Here is a 15,350-nt window from a genome sequence, read left to right as displayed (position 1 = left end):
ACATGAAATGAATTCAACTGATATATATTTATTGCTCATCAAAGTGCAGGAGAATAGATTTATTTTCCTTTTCATATATCCAGCATTAGAATCCAGCACTTCCAGGTGTGGTATAGCACAGTGTAATGAAGTTCCCTACACTTTGTCTGAGCAATATATCCACCTCCAAATTCCAACTGTGGGCGGCACAGTGGTTGGCACTGTTGTCTCACAGTGCCAGGGACTCGGGATTGATTCCTGGCTTGGGTCATTGTCTATCCAGAGTCTGCATATTTTCCCAGTGTCTGCCTGGATTTCCTCCAGGTTCTCCAGTTTCATCCCACAGTCCGAAAGAGGTGCTGGTTAGTTGCGTTGGCCATGCTAAATTCCCCCTCAGTGTATCTGAACAAGTGCCGGGGTGTGGTGACTAGGGGATTTTCACAGTAATTTCATTGCAGCGTAATATAAGCCGACTTGTGACTCTAATAAATAAAATAAACATAGCATCAGTGTGATATTTTTTTCATTCCTGACACTCGCTATCCTGTGGTCACTTTAGGTGAAATTACCAGTTGTGTTCTCTATACCACAGGCCCTAAAAGCTCTGAGTACACTGTCCAAGTTCTTCTAAGCAAGAAGAACATGATATCTGAAGAAGCAACTTAACTTTTCTTCAGCACATTACACAGTGAAGGGTTTAATCCTTCATGTTACACTATGTTTGGGTTCAGTTTTTAAATAATCTGAGTGAATTCATATTAAATAATTGCAAAGTGACAAATAAGTGAACTTTCTTTTTAGTTTACTGTTTCATTGGGACTGTTTCCCACTTGAATCAACATCCACTTTTCTTAACACAGCTGCAACATCTGTTCTCCAGGAGTTTTCAGGCAGTGGGTGTGAGCACGGCAGCAGCTGAGAGTGATTACTGTCTTGAGGGCAGATCATCCTGAGAGGGTGACATCACTCCGTAACTGCCTAAAAGGGTTTGTTCCCTGGCATTCCTCTTCCATTTGTTGTTTATTAAGAGGTGATATCATGATGGCCAATACCTTAAACTTTTCAAATGCTGACGTGCTTGAGACATTCTACAACTAAATACGCTATTGCTACGTCATTACTCACAACTCCATTCATTTTGTGTAGATAATCTCCTTTGACATTTTAGATAACATAGATATACATTTTTGTTGCAAATTAAATCTGTTATTTCACTCTGCTTGTTACATGGCACGAGCTCGGTGTAGTACCGTCTCCACTTACTGGCACATACATTGATGGTTCCACACAAAAACAAACCCCATGTTTCCCTGTTTGTGTAGCAGTAAGTGTCTCCATATCTCTCGACAGGTTGTGGAGGAATGCAGAATCAGAACAAATTTGAGTCCCATTCGTTTTGGACTGTGTTTCAATCCATTCCAATATGTAACTTTATCTTGTAGGCTGCTAACACATGCTGGGGTATGTGGTACCCAGGTGTAACACACAAACACACAGTAGTTTTGTACAGTGAGCAGCACAGTCCTTTTGTTATGGCCAAAAAAATGCCATAGACATACATGTTACTGGGTATTGGAAGATCAATATATTTATCTTTACATTGCAGTTAAAACTGCACTTGGGCTGTGGCATCTACCTCAGTGAAGAGCCAGTCTCAGCTACCTGTGGAGAAAGGCATTGATTTCCCCCCGCCCCAGTACACACAGGACAGAAGAACGCCAGAAAGACTGAACAATGACCAACCATTCTGTGGCCATGGTGATGGTTCCAGGGACTTGGTACTGGCCTGCCTGCAGAGTGTAGTGGCAACCCTGGGCCCCACTTGCCATGTTTTGCACTGAACATGGCATCCTGCATCTTCCAATTCTTATCAATTGGTGGCCCCATATCTTTAAGAGAAGGTTCCTCTTTATTTTTGTGGGGTGGCAAGTGACAGGAGTTATTGCCCATGCTCCATTAGACCAACCAGGGCCTTTGCCATTCAAAATTTGGAGCTGCTTTCTCACTACCCAGAGACCAATTGGGCTGCTCCCAGGCACTCGATTATCAGCTATCTGGTTGCGAAACAGGCCTAGCCTGGAATAGGCCTCATGGATGGGGGTCAGTGTATACTGCTGGCCAGCTGCCCAAAACCCATCCTATTGGCTGATTTATTCCCATGTGCCCCAAAGCAATAGAGCAGTTGCAATAAGAGCCATTCATATAACTGCAGTTTGTTTTTCAAAAATTCATTTGTAAGATTAGGGCATCACTGGCACGGGCACCATTTACTGCACTTCCCTAATTGCTCTTGAGAAGAATGTGAACCACCTACTTGAACCATTTTATGTAAGTACACCTATAGTGGCTGTTTGGGAGGGAGTTCCAGGATGTGAACTCAGCAACACTGAAGTAGTTCCAAGTCAGGATGGTGTGTGACATAGAACAGAACTTGCAGGCTCCCAAGTGTTGCCATGTGTCCCTTGCCCTTATCCTCCCGTACAGAGATTGTGGATTTGGGAGGTTTCTGTACTCCGTCTTGTAGATGGTATACACTGGTGCACCGTGAGGCAGTAGTAGATAGAGTGATGGTTTAAGGTTGATGTTCTAAATAAGCAGGTTGGTTGCTTTGCTCTCCAGTCATAATTGTGCTCCTGCCACAGTAACAAAACTGCCCTTATCAAAGTCACAAATTGAATGCTTAGTGACGGTGACATTCTTCTTGAACTGTTCACAACCTTCGACCTGGTTGACTAGACATTCTTCCAAAGTTTTTCCACTATCAACTAACTAGCTGGGACAGTATGCACTTGGTATCATTTTTACCTAACTAATAGTAGCCAGAATATTGTAGCCTGCTATTTATGCCCTTCCCACTCCTGCACTGTTACATTGGTTCCCCTCAAAGATCTATCCTTGACCCCCTTTTACTTCTCATCTACATGGGCTCCTCAGTAACTTCATCAAAAAACATGGGCCAGAATTTTCCTGTCCCAGCCACCATGGGAATCATAGTGGGCGGAGGGTGGACCATGCAAAGGTCCATTGACCTTGGGTGGGATTTTCCAATTTTGGGGTGAATGCAGCTGGAAAATCCGGCCCATAGTGTCAGCTTTCACATATAAGCTGATGACACCCAGTTGTATCTCAGCACCATCTCTCCAGAGCCTGCCACAGCCTCTTAATTATCAAACTGCTGGTCTGACATTCAGTTTTGGATGAGGAGAAAGTTCCTCCAGTTAGTATTGGGAAAACTGAAGCCACTGTCTTTGGTCCTCACCACAAACTCCATTCTGTAGCCACTGATTTCATTCACCTTCCTGGCAACTCTGAAGCTGAATCAGACACTTCACCTGGAAGTGAACTTTCAAACACCGATCTGTGCCATCGTCCAGACCACCTCTGTAACGTAGCCCGGCTGCATCTCTGCCTCAGCTCATCTGGAGCTGAAACCTTCATCCATTCCATTGCAGCCTCCAGACTTGACTATTCCAACCTCTCCTGGCCAGCTTTCCGTATCCTACCCTGACCTGAGGCCATCCAAGTCTCTACTGTCCATGTCCTTATTGCAGCAGGTCCCATTCACCCCTTGTCTCTCTTCACTCTGATTTACATTGGTTCTCATTTAAGAAACACCTCTGTTTTAAAATTTTCATCCCTGTTTGCAAATCCATCTGTGGCCTTGCCCTTTTCATGCTCTGTAGTCATCTGCAGCCTCACCACCCTCTGAGGTATCTGTGCTCCTCTAATTCTGGACCCTTGAACCCTCAGCCACCTGATGAAGGGACAGGTTGCCCCGAAAGCTTGCGGCATTTACTACAAATAAACCTGTTTGGACTTTAAACTGGTGTTGTGGGATTTCTTTGTGTTTTACCTCAGTCCAATGCCGGCAACTCCACACCCTTGAGCATTGCCAAATTTAATTGCTCCACTATTGGTGGCCGTGCCTTCAGCTGTTCTTGTTAAAAACAATTACTTACAGTGTCTCACTGCCACTAATCTGACATCAGTGCTGGAAGCAGAACTGCTGGACACCAAATGTTTCTTCTTGTTTTGCAAATACTTTGGTGGTGAAACTATGGTGATTTTTTGACAGAAACTTCAACCTGAAACTGTATTACTATCTTCGCATGCAGTGGGATTATGAGTGATGATAGTTGTCACTGCAGTTTTTCCAAATCACTCGCAGTCTATTTTGCCAGTAATGATGACCGTAATACATTTGAGGTGAATTTGCCATAGATAACTAAAAAAGAATTATTTAAAAACACAATTGTAGTGAAATTACGATACCCGATAAGAACAATTTGTTAGCTTCCAAAAGATTTATTCATTTAGTTTAGAAATTAATGATTGGAACCCATTTAAGTCTCACCATCACTCTGCTTACTATTGCCAGTGTTATAAACTTGATGTTCTTAGATTGTTTGTTAAGCAGCAATGAACCAGGAATGAGTAAATTTGCATTATTTAATTCATTCCTATGTCGTATGTTCATTCCTTCTATTTTAAAGCTGACATCCCAGGTGGGATTTTCTGGCCACATTCTCCCCAAGACCGGAAAATCCTGCCTGAGGTCAACGGACCTTTGCACAATCCGTCTCTGTCCCTCCACAATTCCTGTGGCAGGTGGGGCAAGAACATTCTGCTGCCTGCGTCTGAGTGGGTTTTCTCCGGGTGCTCCGGTTTCCTCCCACATTCCAAAGACGTTAGGTTAGGTTGATTGGCCATGCTAAATTGCCCCTTAGTGTCCCATGATGTGTGGGTTAGGGGATTAGTGGGGTAAATACATGGGATTATGTTGATAGGGCCTCGGTAGGATGCTCTGTAGGGGGATTAGTGCAGACTCAATGGGCTGAATGGCCTCCTTCTGCACTGTAGAGATTCTATAATTCTGCGATCAAAGTACCAGAGGTAGCTAGTAGAGTTACACCAATAAGAGCAGAATATATTGGTTAAAGAAATCTCATGGGAACAGGCATCAGTTCCTCAAATCCGCTCAGTTGGATCATGGCTGATCTGTATCATAGCTCCATCTATCCACCTTGCTTCTGTAGCCCTGGCCTAATAAAAATCTCTTCAATTCAGCCTTAAAATTTTCAAGCAACAGCTTTTTGGAGGAGAGAATTTGAGATTTCCACTTACCTTGACATGAACAAATCCTTTCCAAATATTAGGCCAGAATGGTCTAGCTCTAATTTTAAAGTTATACCCTCTTGCTCAGGACTCCCCTATCAAAGTCTGTCAAAGCTTTGTACTTCCAAAGAGCAGCACTAACAGACCTTGCCTGGGAGGTTTGCGACGTGGAAGGTGAACTTTTAGACAATAGTATAATAAAAATAAAACACTGCAGATGCTGGAAATCTGAAATAAAAATAGAAATGATGAATAAGCTTTGGCAGCATCTGAGGCGAGAAATAGAGTTAACATTTTGAGTCCACACATACGGTCCTGCAGAGTTTATCCAGCATTTTCTAGTTTTGTTTTACACAATACCAACTAATACAATGCAAAAGCTAGTAGCAAGTCACCTTCTGGACCTCAGCAAGGAAGAATATTAAAAGAAGGCTGTACTGCAACAAGGAAATGATTTCAGACTATTGTAAGCTCCTAGAACCAAAACTTCAGCCATGGAAGAATGTCTATATGACAGTGAGAGTGACCAATGCATTCAGCTTTTATTCATTGAGTGCTAGGTACCAACAGAGGGTGGAATTTGAATTCAATAAATAAAACCTGAAATTAAGAATCTACTTATGATCATGGAACCATTGTTGGAAAAACCCATCTGGTTCACTAATGTCCTTTAGGGAAGGAAATTTGCTGTCCTTAACTGGCCTTGCCTACTTGTGACTCCAGAATCATAGCAATGTGGCTGACTCTCAACTGCCATCCAAGGGCAACTAGGGATGGGCAACAAATGCTGGCCAGCCAGCAACGCCCATGTCCCATGAGTGAATAAAAAGAAACAGAAGACGTCATCAAAATCCATCTCATCAATATATCATTCAGATGCCAGATAAAGGGCAGCCAACTCTTGTTGGACACATTCCCATGGACACAATTTTCTGACGATTCAGGGGCTTAAATTTTAAAGGATCTGTAGCTGACAATTGCTGCAGATCCTCATGCTGTGCACAGCAGCACTCAGGGCTGCCCTACTACATCTTTGGTGACACACTCCCTAATCCATCTCACTATTCAGAAGGGATATCTGGTGAGGTCCGTGTTTCTTCAAGCTATCTGACTTCCCTTGTCTCCACGTGCAAAATATGCATGCCCAAATTTTGGGAGGTTGATTTTCTTGTGGTAAATTTGTATAAATCACTTTCAACTACTGCACTTGCCACAAAAATGTTACTTGCTCAATTCTACATTGTTACTACAGCAAAGATAGCATGGAGATTCTAGGCAAGGATAATGCTTGAGATGTAATTTAGCAGGGTGATGCAAAGTTTCCAAAGACAGAAGTATTGGTGAGAATAAAATTTTATAGATTGAAATATGAAATATCTTGGTGGAAAAGTTGAATGATAATTTTGTTCCGTGTTTGCAGTTAGTGTAGAATCTTTCACAATAAGTATATTTATTCTAGTCTGTTTTCTCTAACTAATTGGTATGGTTCAGAAATATTCTGTTACAAAGTTAATTTTGCCTGTTTTGAGTTTAAAATTATATTGCCAGAATTATGTAAGAAATGAACTCCCTAAAGTACTTCTAACAAATTTCCTTGCAAATAATTGTCTTGGTTACTTAAGGTGCAAGTTTCTTTAAGTCTAACATAATGACTTGAAATAATTAGCTAATCAAAGGGGATTTGGATGATGTTCATAGAATTATAAAATCCCTGCAGAAGTAGGCCATTCAACCCATAGAGTCTGCACTGAAACAATCCCACCAGACCCTATCCCTGTAACGTAGAACATAGAACACTACAGCACAAACAGGCCCTTCGGCCCACAAGTTGCGCCGATCACATCAATACCTACCAATCCATAGACCTATCTATAACCCCCAATCCCATTAAATCCCATATACTCATCCAGAAGTCTTTTAAAAGACCCCAGCGAGTTCGCCTCCACCACCACTGACGGCAACCGATTCCATTCACTCACCACCCTCTGAGTGAAAAACTTACCCCTAACATCACTTCTGTACTTGCCTCCCCGCACCTTAAATCTGTGTCCTCTCGTAGCGACCATTTCAACCCGGGCAAATAGCCTCTGAGAATCCACCCTATCTATTCCTCTCAACATTTTATAAACCTCACATATTCACCCCAAAAATCCCTCTAACCTACACAGCCCGGGACACTAAGGGACAATTTATCATGGCCAATCAACCTAACTCCAGTGGCAGGAAACCAGAGCACTCGGAGGAAACCTACATAGACATGGGGAGAACGTGCAAACTCCACACAGACAGTGACCCAAGCTGGGAATCAAACCCAGGCCCCTGGAGCTGTGAGGCACCAGTGCTAACCACTGTGCCACCATACTGCCCCAATGTTTTTTGCAATCTGAAACATTGCACAATACTTTTAGAGATGTCCATCTCATTATCCTTCAGAAGTGCCATTGTGAAATCTTGGCATTTGTTTCGCAGTGTGGCGTGCATCCAGACAGATTCCTGAATGAGAACCCCTCAACCTGGGGATAGTAACTTTGGCTGGCCGCTATTATTGGCACCAACAGGATACAGGTCAGAATCTTGATTGGATTGTCTTCTATGAGTCACAGTATCAGTGGCAGAGAACTCATCTTCCTGATCTATAGTTCTTGTAGTTTTAGGGGATCAATTAGCTCAGTTGGCTGGACAGCTGATTTGTGTGGAATGATGCCAACAGCGCAGGTTCAATTCCCAAACCGGCTGAAGTTATGCTTGAAGGCTCCACCTTCTCAATCTTGTCCCTCGTCTAAGGTGTGGTGACCCATAGGTTAACTCACCATCAGTCAGCTCTCTCTCTCCCAAAGAGGAGAGCAGCCTATGGGATTCCTCTGGGAGACCTTTCAATTGTAGTTATTAATAACAACCATGAACCTGATTTCACCAAACCACAATCAACACTAACAGGCCGTGATCACTTCAAAAATGGGATGAGTAGACTTAATGGTCTAATAATGCTGCTGCTTCAACTGCCCCCATTTTTAAAGGGGCCTTCGCATGAACAACCAGACCATTTGTCTTGTTAATATGAAGGAACGTTGAACTGCATCATAAAGCCCTAATTTATATGGTAAGGAATCTAAATGCAACTTGAAGTGACATGAAGCTGGAGTGTGAGCTGCATGTGGTCTTCCCATGTGTTCTGGATATAGAGTGGTCTATCCAGCACATCTTCAAGAGGCTGTTGCTGGCTGCTTGACGACCCCAAAACCTTTTCCAGGCTTTCTAGGAATGCCAGGCCTCAGGATCTCGCTGCAGGAACAGACTCATTAACTGAATCCAGGGAGAATGAAGTCAGGGTGTTTTGTGCAGTCTGAACTCAGAAGCTATAAGGTTTACTTGTTTTTAAAAGTCTCTGATAGCCTAGCAAGTGCAGTCAGGCCAGTCTGATATTACATTCATTTAATGGGGAAGCAGACACTCTGAAAATCTAAAACAAAACATATCCTGCTGCAACTCCTGAGATAGGTCCATCAGGATCCCTTCAGCAAACATGCCAAGGTCAAGAGAAGCCTCCCTCATTAAGATGCAACTCACAGGTGTCTGGAACACAAAGGGCATCTCAGCAGCAGCCCATCCCAAAGGTTGCAAAATCCATCAGGAAAGTGCTAGGCTGATGGGTATGTGTCTGGGTTTTGTCTCCTGGAAAACTACCTGCACTGATCCCTAGTGACCACAGCTAACCATTAAATACTGAATTCTGTCATTTCCAAAGAGATATACACAGTGAGCCCAGCCTGGACTGAGCCAATGTCAAATTCTGCTTGTGACAATGACTGGTGATGTCAAACCTGACAAAACACAGAGACTAAATGCCAAAATCATTATTACTTCATAGAATCTTAGAACACAGAGCATTCAGAGAGCTGGGCCATTCAGCCCATCATTTCTGTGCCAGTTCCCTGAAAGAGCAATTAGCTGAGTGTCATTCTCCCACCTGCTCCTCATACCCCCATGCACATTCCTCCTTTTCAGAAAATAATCCCATTCCCTCTTGAATGCCTCCATCAACTCTGCTTTCACCATTCTCTCAGGGAGCACAATCCAGACATTAAAAACTTTGATTTTGTGTTTTGCTTACATCAATTCAAGTTTGAATTGGCTGAACTTATGTCATTATCATTCTTGTGTTCTCAGTACCTCCCTGTACCACATAATCTCAGCTGAGTTCCTGATCCTATTGCCAAAACCAACTACTTACATTTCCAGAGCATTGTCAATCTCTGACACCCAGTCCATCTCAACTCAGATATTGCTATACAGCTCACACACTGTCCAACTGTAAACTCAGGGATTACTGTACACCTCACACACTGTCAGAGAGTAAACTCGGAGATTACCCTACCCCTCGCACACTGTGAAAGTGTAAACTCGGAGATTACTGTGCCCCTCGCACACTGTCAAAGTGTAAACTCAGAGATTACTGTATCCCTCACACACTGTCAAAGTGTAAACTCAGAGATTACTGTATCCCTCACACACTGTCAGAGTGTAAACTCAGAGATTACTGTATCCCTCACACACTGTCAGAGAGTAAACTCAGAGATTACTGTACCCCTCACACACTGTCAGAGAGTAAACTCAGAGATTACTGTACCCCTCACACACTGTCAGAGAGTAAACTCAGAGATTACTGTACCCCTCACACACTGTCAAAGTGTAAACTCAGAGATTACTGTATCCCTCACACACTGTCAAAGTGTAAACTCAGAGATTACTGTATCCCTCACACACTGTCAGAGAGTAAACTCAGAGATTACTGTATCCCTCACACACTGTCAGAGAGTAAACTCAGAGATTACTGTGCCCCTCACACACTGTCAAAGTGTAAACTCAGAGATTACTGTACCCCTCACACACTGTCAGAGAGTAAACTCAGAGATTACTGTATCCCTCACACACTGTCAGAGAGTAAACTCAGAGATTACTGTACCCCTCACACTGTCAGAGAGTAAACTCGGAGATTACTGTATCCCTCACACACTTTCGCTAATCGCTGCCCTTCCTATTCAACAAAATCACCTTGGATTGAGTTTTGTTTTCTATTAACCCATTAGTGTTGGATGTGTCCCAGTTTTTTACTATCCTTAGAATAGCTGCACCCATGTCGATAAGGGCAAAATGAATGTCGGAGACCCTGCTGTGTAAATAGCGGAAAGACGGAAGTTCCCAACTGTACATTTACATTCTGCCACCTTCCAATGGAGAGCGCAATGAATAGACCTCGAGTTATTAGTCCCTTTCGGAACTGCCTCAGTTGTGTTTGCCGTTAGAGAACCTCCCAGCCCCTGGAGACGGACTGGCAGCGGCTCAGCGGCGACTACTGTCCCTGTCCCCTGCTCCGCCAGTCCCAGCCCCAGCCCCAGTCAATCCCAGCCCTCGTCCCGTCCCAGCCCCAGTCAATCCCAGCCCTAGTCCCCAACTCCGCCAACCCCAGCCCTAGTTAATCCCAGTCCCTGTCCCAGCTCCAACTCCAGTCAATCTCAGCCCCAGTTGACTGGAAGTGACCAGATGCTGCAGGATCTCGGCTTCTGCTTCCCTTCTATCCTCGGAAGATTAAGGACATCACCGCGGTTTGAAAGTTGTGGTGAGTTTTGCTGTCAAACTGTGCAATTTAGCGAGTCTCTGGGATTATTATTAACCAGACTGGAGCCAAGAAACCCCAAACTACAGGAATTCCCACTCCAGGGCCGTCCACACGGACTGCAGATATTTGAGTGATTGTGTGTATAAGATTCAAACACCTTTCACACCGTATTCCAATCCAGGTAATAAGTAACACACATAGATCAGAGTGAGAAATAAAATCCTGTGCTGGCCGCTGCGAGCGGGTGATGTGAATAAATCTTCATCATTCTAGTCGCAAAAACTTTGGCGGGTGGGGTGGGGGGTGGGTTGAGATTTGAAGAATTTTCCTATAAAATAGATTATTAAATCAGTTTGTACGTTTCAATATTAAAGGGACATTGCTCAAGTTTCACTGCCGGAACCATAAGTTCCAAATATTAAAACAATTGATTCCAAAATAAAGTACTTCCACTAAAGCGGCACTATATTTCATGCAGATATTGTTAACCCGATAGCTAGCATGGTAGATCAGTCAGTGCCTCCTTGAAGCAGATGTTTGCAACGTTGAGCTGCCATTTCCAGATGTGGGACTTCTTTTGCATGGGGATTGGGGCATGCTTTTCCAGGAAATGTAGATTTTTAACGTTGGACTCGCCTTTTTGTGTATGGATAATCAGATATTTTTACCGCAAACGAGCGAATATTAAACTAGACTGAAATTGTTACACCATGCTGATCCATTACTAAACAACATCATATATTGTTTCATGATACTTGTTTCTTGTTTTGCCATTGTAATTTTTGGGGTTCTAGAAATTAGTTTACATTATTAGTATAATTTTCCTAAGCCTGATTAACTCAATTTATATTAAACATGTAGTTAAAACATCAGATGGGTAATAAGTAAATATTGTGTTAAGCATCCATCCACTAATATTAACAAGATGTTAGTGGGTGAGTGCTTAGTATGATGTTTAACAATTACCATCTGATGATTTATTCACAATGTTAGAATTTCTAAGCCTTAAATTAGACCACTGAAATAGCATAATAAAATAATTGTTCCTCATTAAAATAATCTCAACAGAAAGTATGGTCTCTATCAGAAGATGCTGCTAGCATTGTCTTGATCATATGCACTTTATCATCCTGTGCTTTTTTTATCACTACCATGTTTAATTTTGAATATGTGTGCTCTCAATTACGTGCTAGCAAAAAATGGCCATATGTTTGCTTCCAACTATGCTTGATGTGGAGATGCCAGCATTGGACTGGAATGGGCATAGTAAGAAGTCTCACAACACCAGATTAAAGTTCAAACGGTTTAGTTGCAATCATGAGCTTTTGGAGTGCTGCTTCTTCATCAGGTGAGTCCAGTACTCTGAAAGCTTGTGATTCCAAATAAACCTGTTGGATGTTAACCTGGTGTTGTGAGACTTCCTTTTGTCCCAACTATGCTTGGTATACTAATCACACCTTCTACTACATCCTGACTGTTTGTATTGTAAAACTCATTTGCTTCACAAAATTACAATGTGCTAGGTATCATGGTCCTCAACTCTAAGTTATAGCAAAATAATTTGTTTGCTTTACAAAATTAATGTACAAGGAATTATAGTCATCAACTCTATTGAAAAAGGTTCAATACTTGTGATCACATTTCTTCAAACCAGTTAACTCAACTGCACAGTGCGAGACTTAATTATGCTCTATGTAAAGGTTTAAGTCACATGCATTCAGGAGAATAAGGGAAAAGTGTACACAGCAGGGGACAAAGCCACCTGACAACTTGCCTCTTTCCAGACCAAGTGGTGGATTGTGACAAGTCACTGAATAGTTGAAAGAGATTTGTGAAAATTACTTTCATTGCAGTGTGCTAAATTGGAGCCAGAAGCAACATAGTTAAATTCAGGAAACTGACTGACTAGGGAGATTTAGGAATCTTTGTGTTTATATGTTGCAAATAATCTGATTGCTTTGTTTATGCAAAACAGCGAAAGATTGCTTTGGACAGGAAATATTGCTTACCTGAAACACCCTGAACCCAATTTAAGATTGCTGTTGCAGTAGGAACTGCAGCGTGGAACAAATATCAGAAGTACAATTATTTCTATAAATACAAAACCAGAAAGTGAAGTGTTGGAAAAGACAGTGTATGCGTATATACACACACAGTATAACAGCAAAACTGAGCAGGTTGGGAAAACTAGAGTACAGTTGTGTAGAAGTGTCATTTGGATTCAAAATGTTAACTCTGTTTCTCTCTCCACAGATGCTGCCAGACCTGCTGAGTTTTTCCAGCATTTTCTGTTTTTATTTCAGATTTCTAGCATCCGCTGTATTTTGCTTTATCATATATGATTGGAAAAAAAACTGGTCCGGATAGACAAAATTACCACGAAAAGGGAGAAACTAAGATTAGAGGTGCACTCTAGCAATGTGAAGAGATAAAGTTGTCATGTAAAACATGGGAAACTTCAGCCAGCTGAATAGAAATCTTACAATGGGTGATGCAGCCTTCAACTGCTAGCAAATATATATAAAGGATGACTGCAAAAATAGCCCAAATATAGACCATTACTTTATGTTGATTGAATGTTAAATTCTGTTTATATTACATGAGACTCAAAGAATTTTTCCCAGTTTGAACAATTATATTCAATTTGATAATTTCTTAAGTGCAATCCAATCCCAAAGACTTTGTCCATGACATGAAAGGAAACAGTTAAATTGATTGAGCAATAGGACAGAAGGTTGGTGCAGGGATATCAAATTATAACCAGTCTTTGTAAGGTGGAAAACAGCTGAAACATGCACAATTGTGTATTATTGACTGGTGGACACAGAAATTCACAGTACATGGAGCTATTGGAGTCGACTTCTTAGAAAGTGGAGAATGATAAGATACACAAATGAGCAAACTTCAGCACAATACATTTTTGGTGCAACTTGGAGAACGAAGTTGCAAAGTGCTGGGACTCAGGATTGCAGCCACGCTTATGTTAAACTGCTTTATGTATTCTGCAACTTTCCTAAAAGGGCTTTTGGCAAAGTCTCTCATAAAAGACACTATGTACATTTAAGGTGATGAAGGGTACAAAAGAAAAGCAGGAAAAAAAACAAGAACCTATTGGGGGAAGTGATGGGAGAGGGTGGGGGAATTTAAGGGAAGAATACATCAAGGATTGAGTTGTCACTGCTACTGTTTCTCAATGACATAAATTACTTTATTTCAGAAGATCAGTATAATCTTTTCAACCTCATGGCGGTACCAGTTTTGGAGAGAAGCAGTTGGACTGAGAAGAAACATAACAAGTTAGATAAAATAAGTAAGTGGATGGGCTCACAAAGATATAGGGAACTGGCCAAACTAGCAAAGGATGATGTTGAATATGATGTGATGGATTTAATGATGAAAATGCCTAACCATTCTGGAGTAACATTCAGTAAAGAAAATATAATACCCAGCACTAGGAGAGAGGCCTGAGAAAGTAAAGGCTAAAATCTATCACTGTTTGTTTATGAAGCACTTCACTGGTAGAACAATCTATTTTAACTGTTAATTACTTAAATTCTCAATTGGTGTTGATTTGCCCGTTTTGCAGGAATTTGAGTTGTGACATTAGCACAAGTCAAGGTGAATCCATGACCTAAACCAATAGAATGGTTCATTGAGAGCAGTAGAACCTAAGAGCCATGTTTGGGGCTTAAAGCTCCAAAGTTACAATTTAATAAAGGATCAATATTTTGCGGCTAGTGATTTCAGAAGGGTTTTAGAGTTTGATAATTTCCCCCCTACTCCCCATCTCATCTCCAACCCTGAGATGGTTCCACATTTGCCAACAATTCTCCAGTGCCATGCTGAAGGAGATCTGGATAGTATTTTTGGTGGTCTATTTGAATTTGGAAGTTGAAACCAATTCTGTCCCTTTCCACATTAGCAATTTCCAGCTGGGGGTCACTGCCTAATGACCAGGAAGAATCATGATCAAGGGAAACTGAGACCAATTGTAATGCTTTAGGAAAAAAAACTGAGTGACACAAGTACTCCATGAATGGTGTTGGGTGTAAGTTTGGATGAAGCTGAAAGGTAGACTCTACACTCAATATCTCCAAACAACACAGAGAAGATATCAACAGCAAATCAATTGAATTCAACATAGAGAAATTATTACATCCAGTTTCGGTCACAAGATCACAGGGGAGATGCTCAGGCACAGAGAATAACAGCCAGACCAATGTGTCAAAAGTCTGCACTGGGAGGAATGTGAGCTTTTCAGTGTGAAAGGAATCATCTGAGTGGTAATCCGGTCAAAGATTCTGAAACAGTTAAGATAATGGAAAAGTAAACCAAAGATCAGTGATTCCAGAATTGTGGGTCACAAGCCCCATGAGGTCACAGAGGTCAACATTTAGGGTTTTAGCTCCTCCCTCCTCCAAGGCAGCAGGGAGGACGTTGGCGAGGACACTCCTCAGTCTGGGAGCTGTGATGGGACAGCCCTAGACCCACGAGACCAATACCACCAAACAGCTGATCCCAAGCAACCTTTTACATCACAAACCACTTTTAGTGGTGAGTTGGAGTGGACGCAGAATGTTTGTGCACAGAATTAGTGCAGGAGGAGGTTGGCACACGTCACACAGTGAAAAAACCACGA

At 42.0% G+C, this 15,350-nt stretch overlaps 1 protein-coding gene across 4 annotated transcripts in view; it reads left to right on the top strand.

Moving 5' to 3' along the window:
- The window catches only part of LOC145338307 (uncharacterized), a 101,838-nt gene that overhangs the window by 50,676 nt on the left and 35,812 nt on the right, over positions 1–15,350 (top strand). For 2 of the 4 annotated variants that reach the window (XM_080182905.1, XM_080182908.1), the window contains exon 1: positions 10,555–10,711. The exons of 1 other annotated variant lie outside the window; for it this stretch is intronic. The gene's annotated coding sequence lies outside the window, so the exon portion shown is untranslated. Of the gene's footprint in view, positions 1–10,554; positions 10,712–13,958; positions 14,022–15,350 lie in introns of those variants that run through there. One more of the 4 variants, XM_080182906.1, reaches the window with a different exon arrangement.

Source organism: Carcharhinus amblyrhynchos, chromosome 3, assembly GCF_965287045.1.
Source record: "Carcharhinus amblyrhynchos chromosome 3, sCarAmb.v2.hapA, whole genome shotgun sequence".
In the NCBI taxonomy this organism is placed as follows: Eukaryota; Metazoa; Chordata; class Chondrichthyes; order Carcharhiniformes; family Carcharhinidae; genus Carcharhinus; species Carcharhinus amblyrhynchos.
The sequence above is the reverse complement of the archived record's forward strand: the minus strand, read 5'-3'. Positions and strand labels throughout refer to the sequence as shown.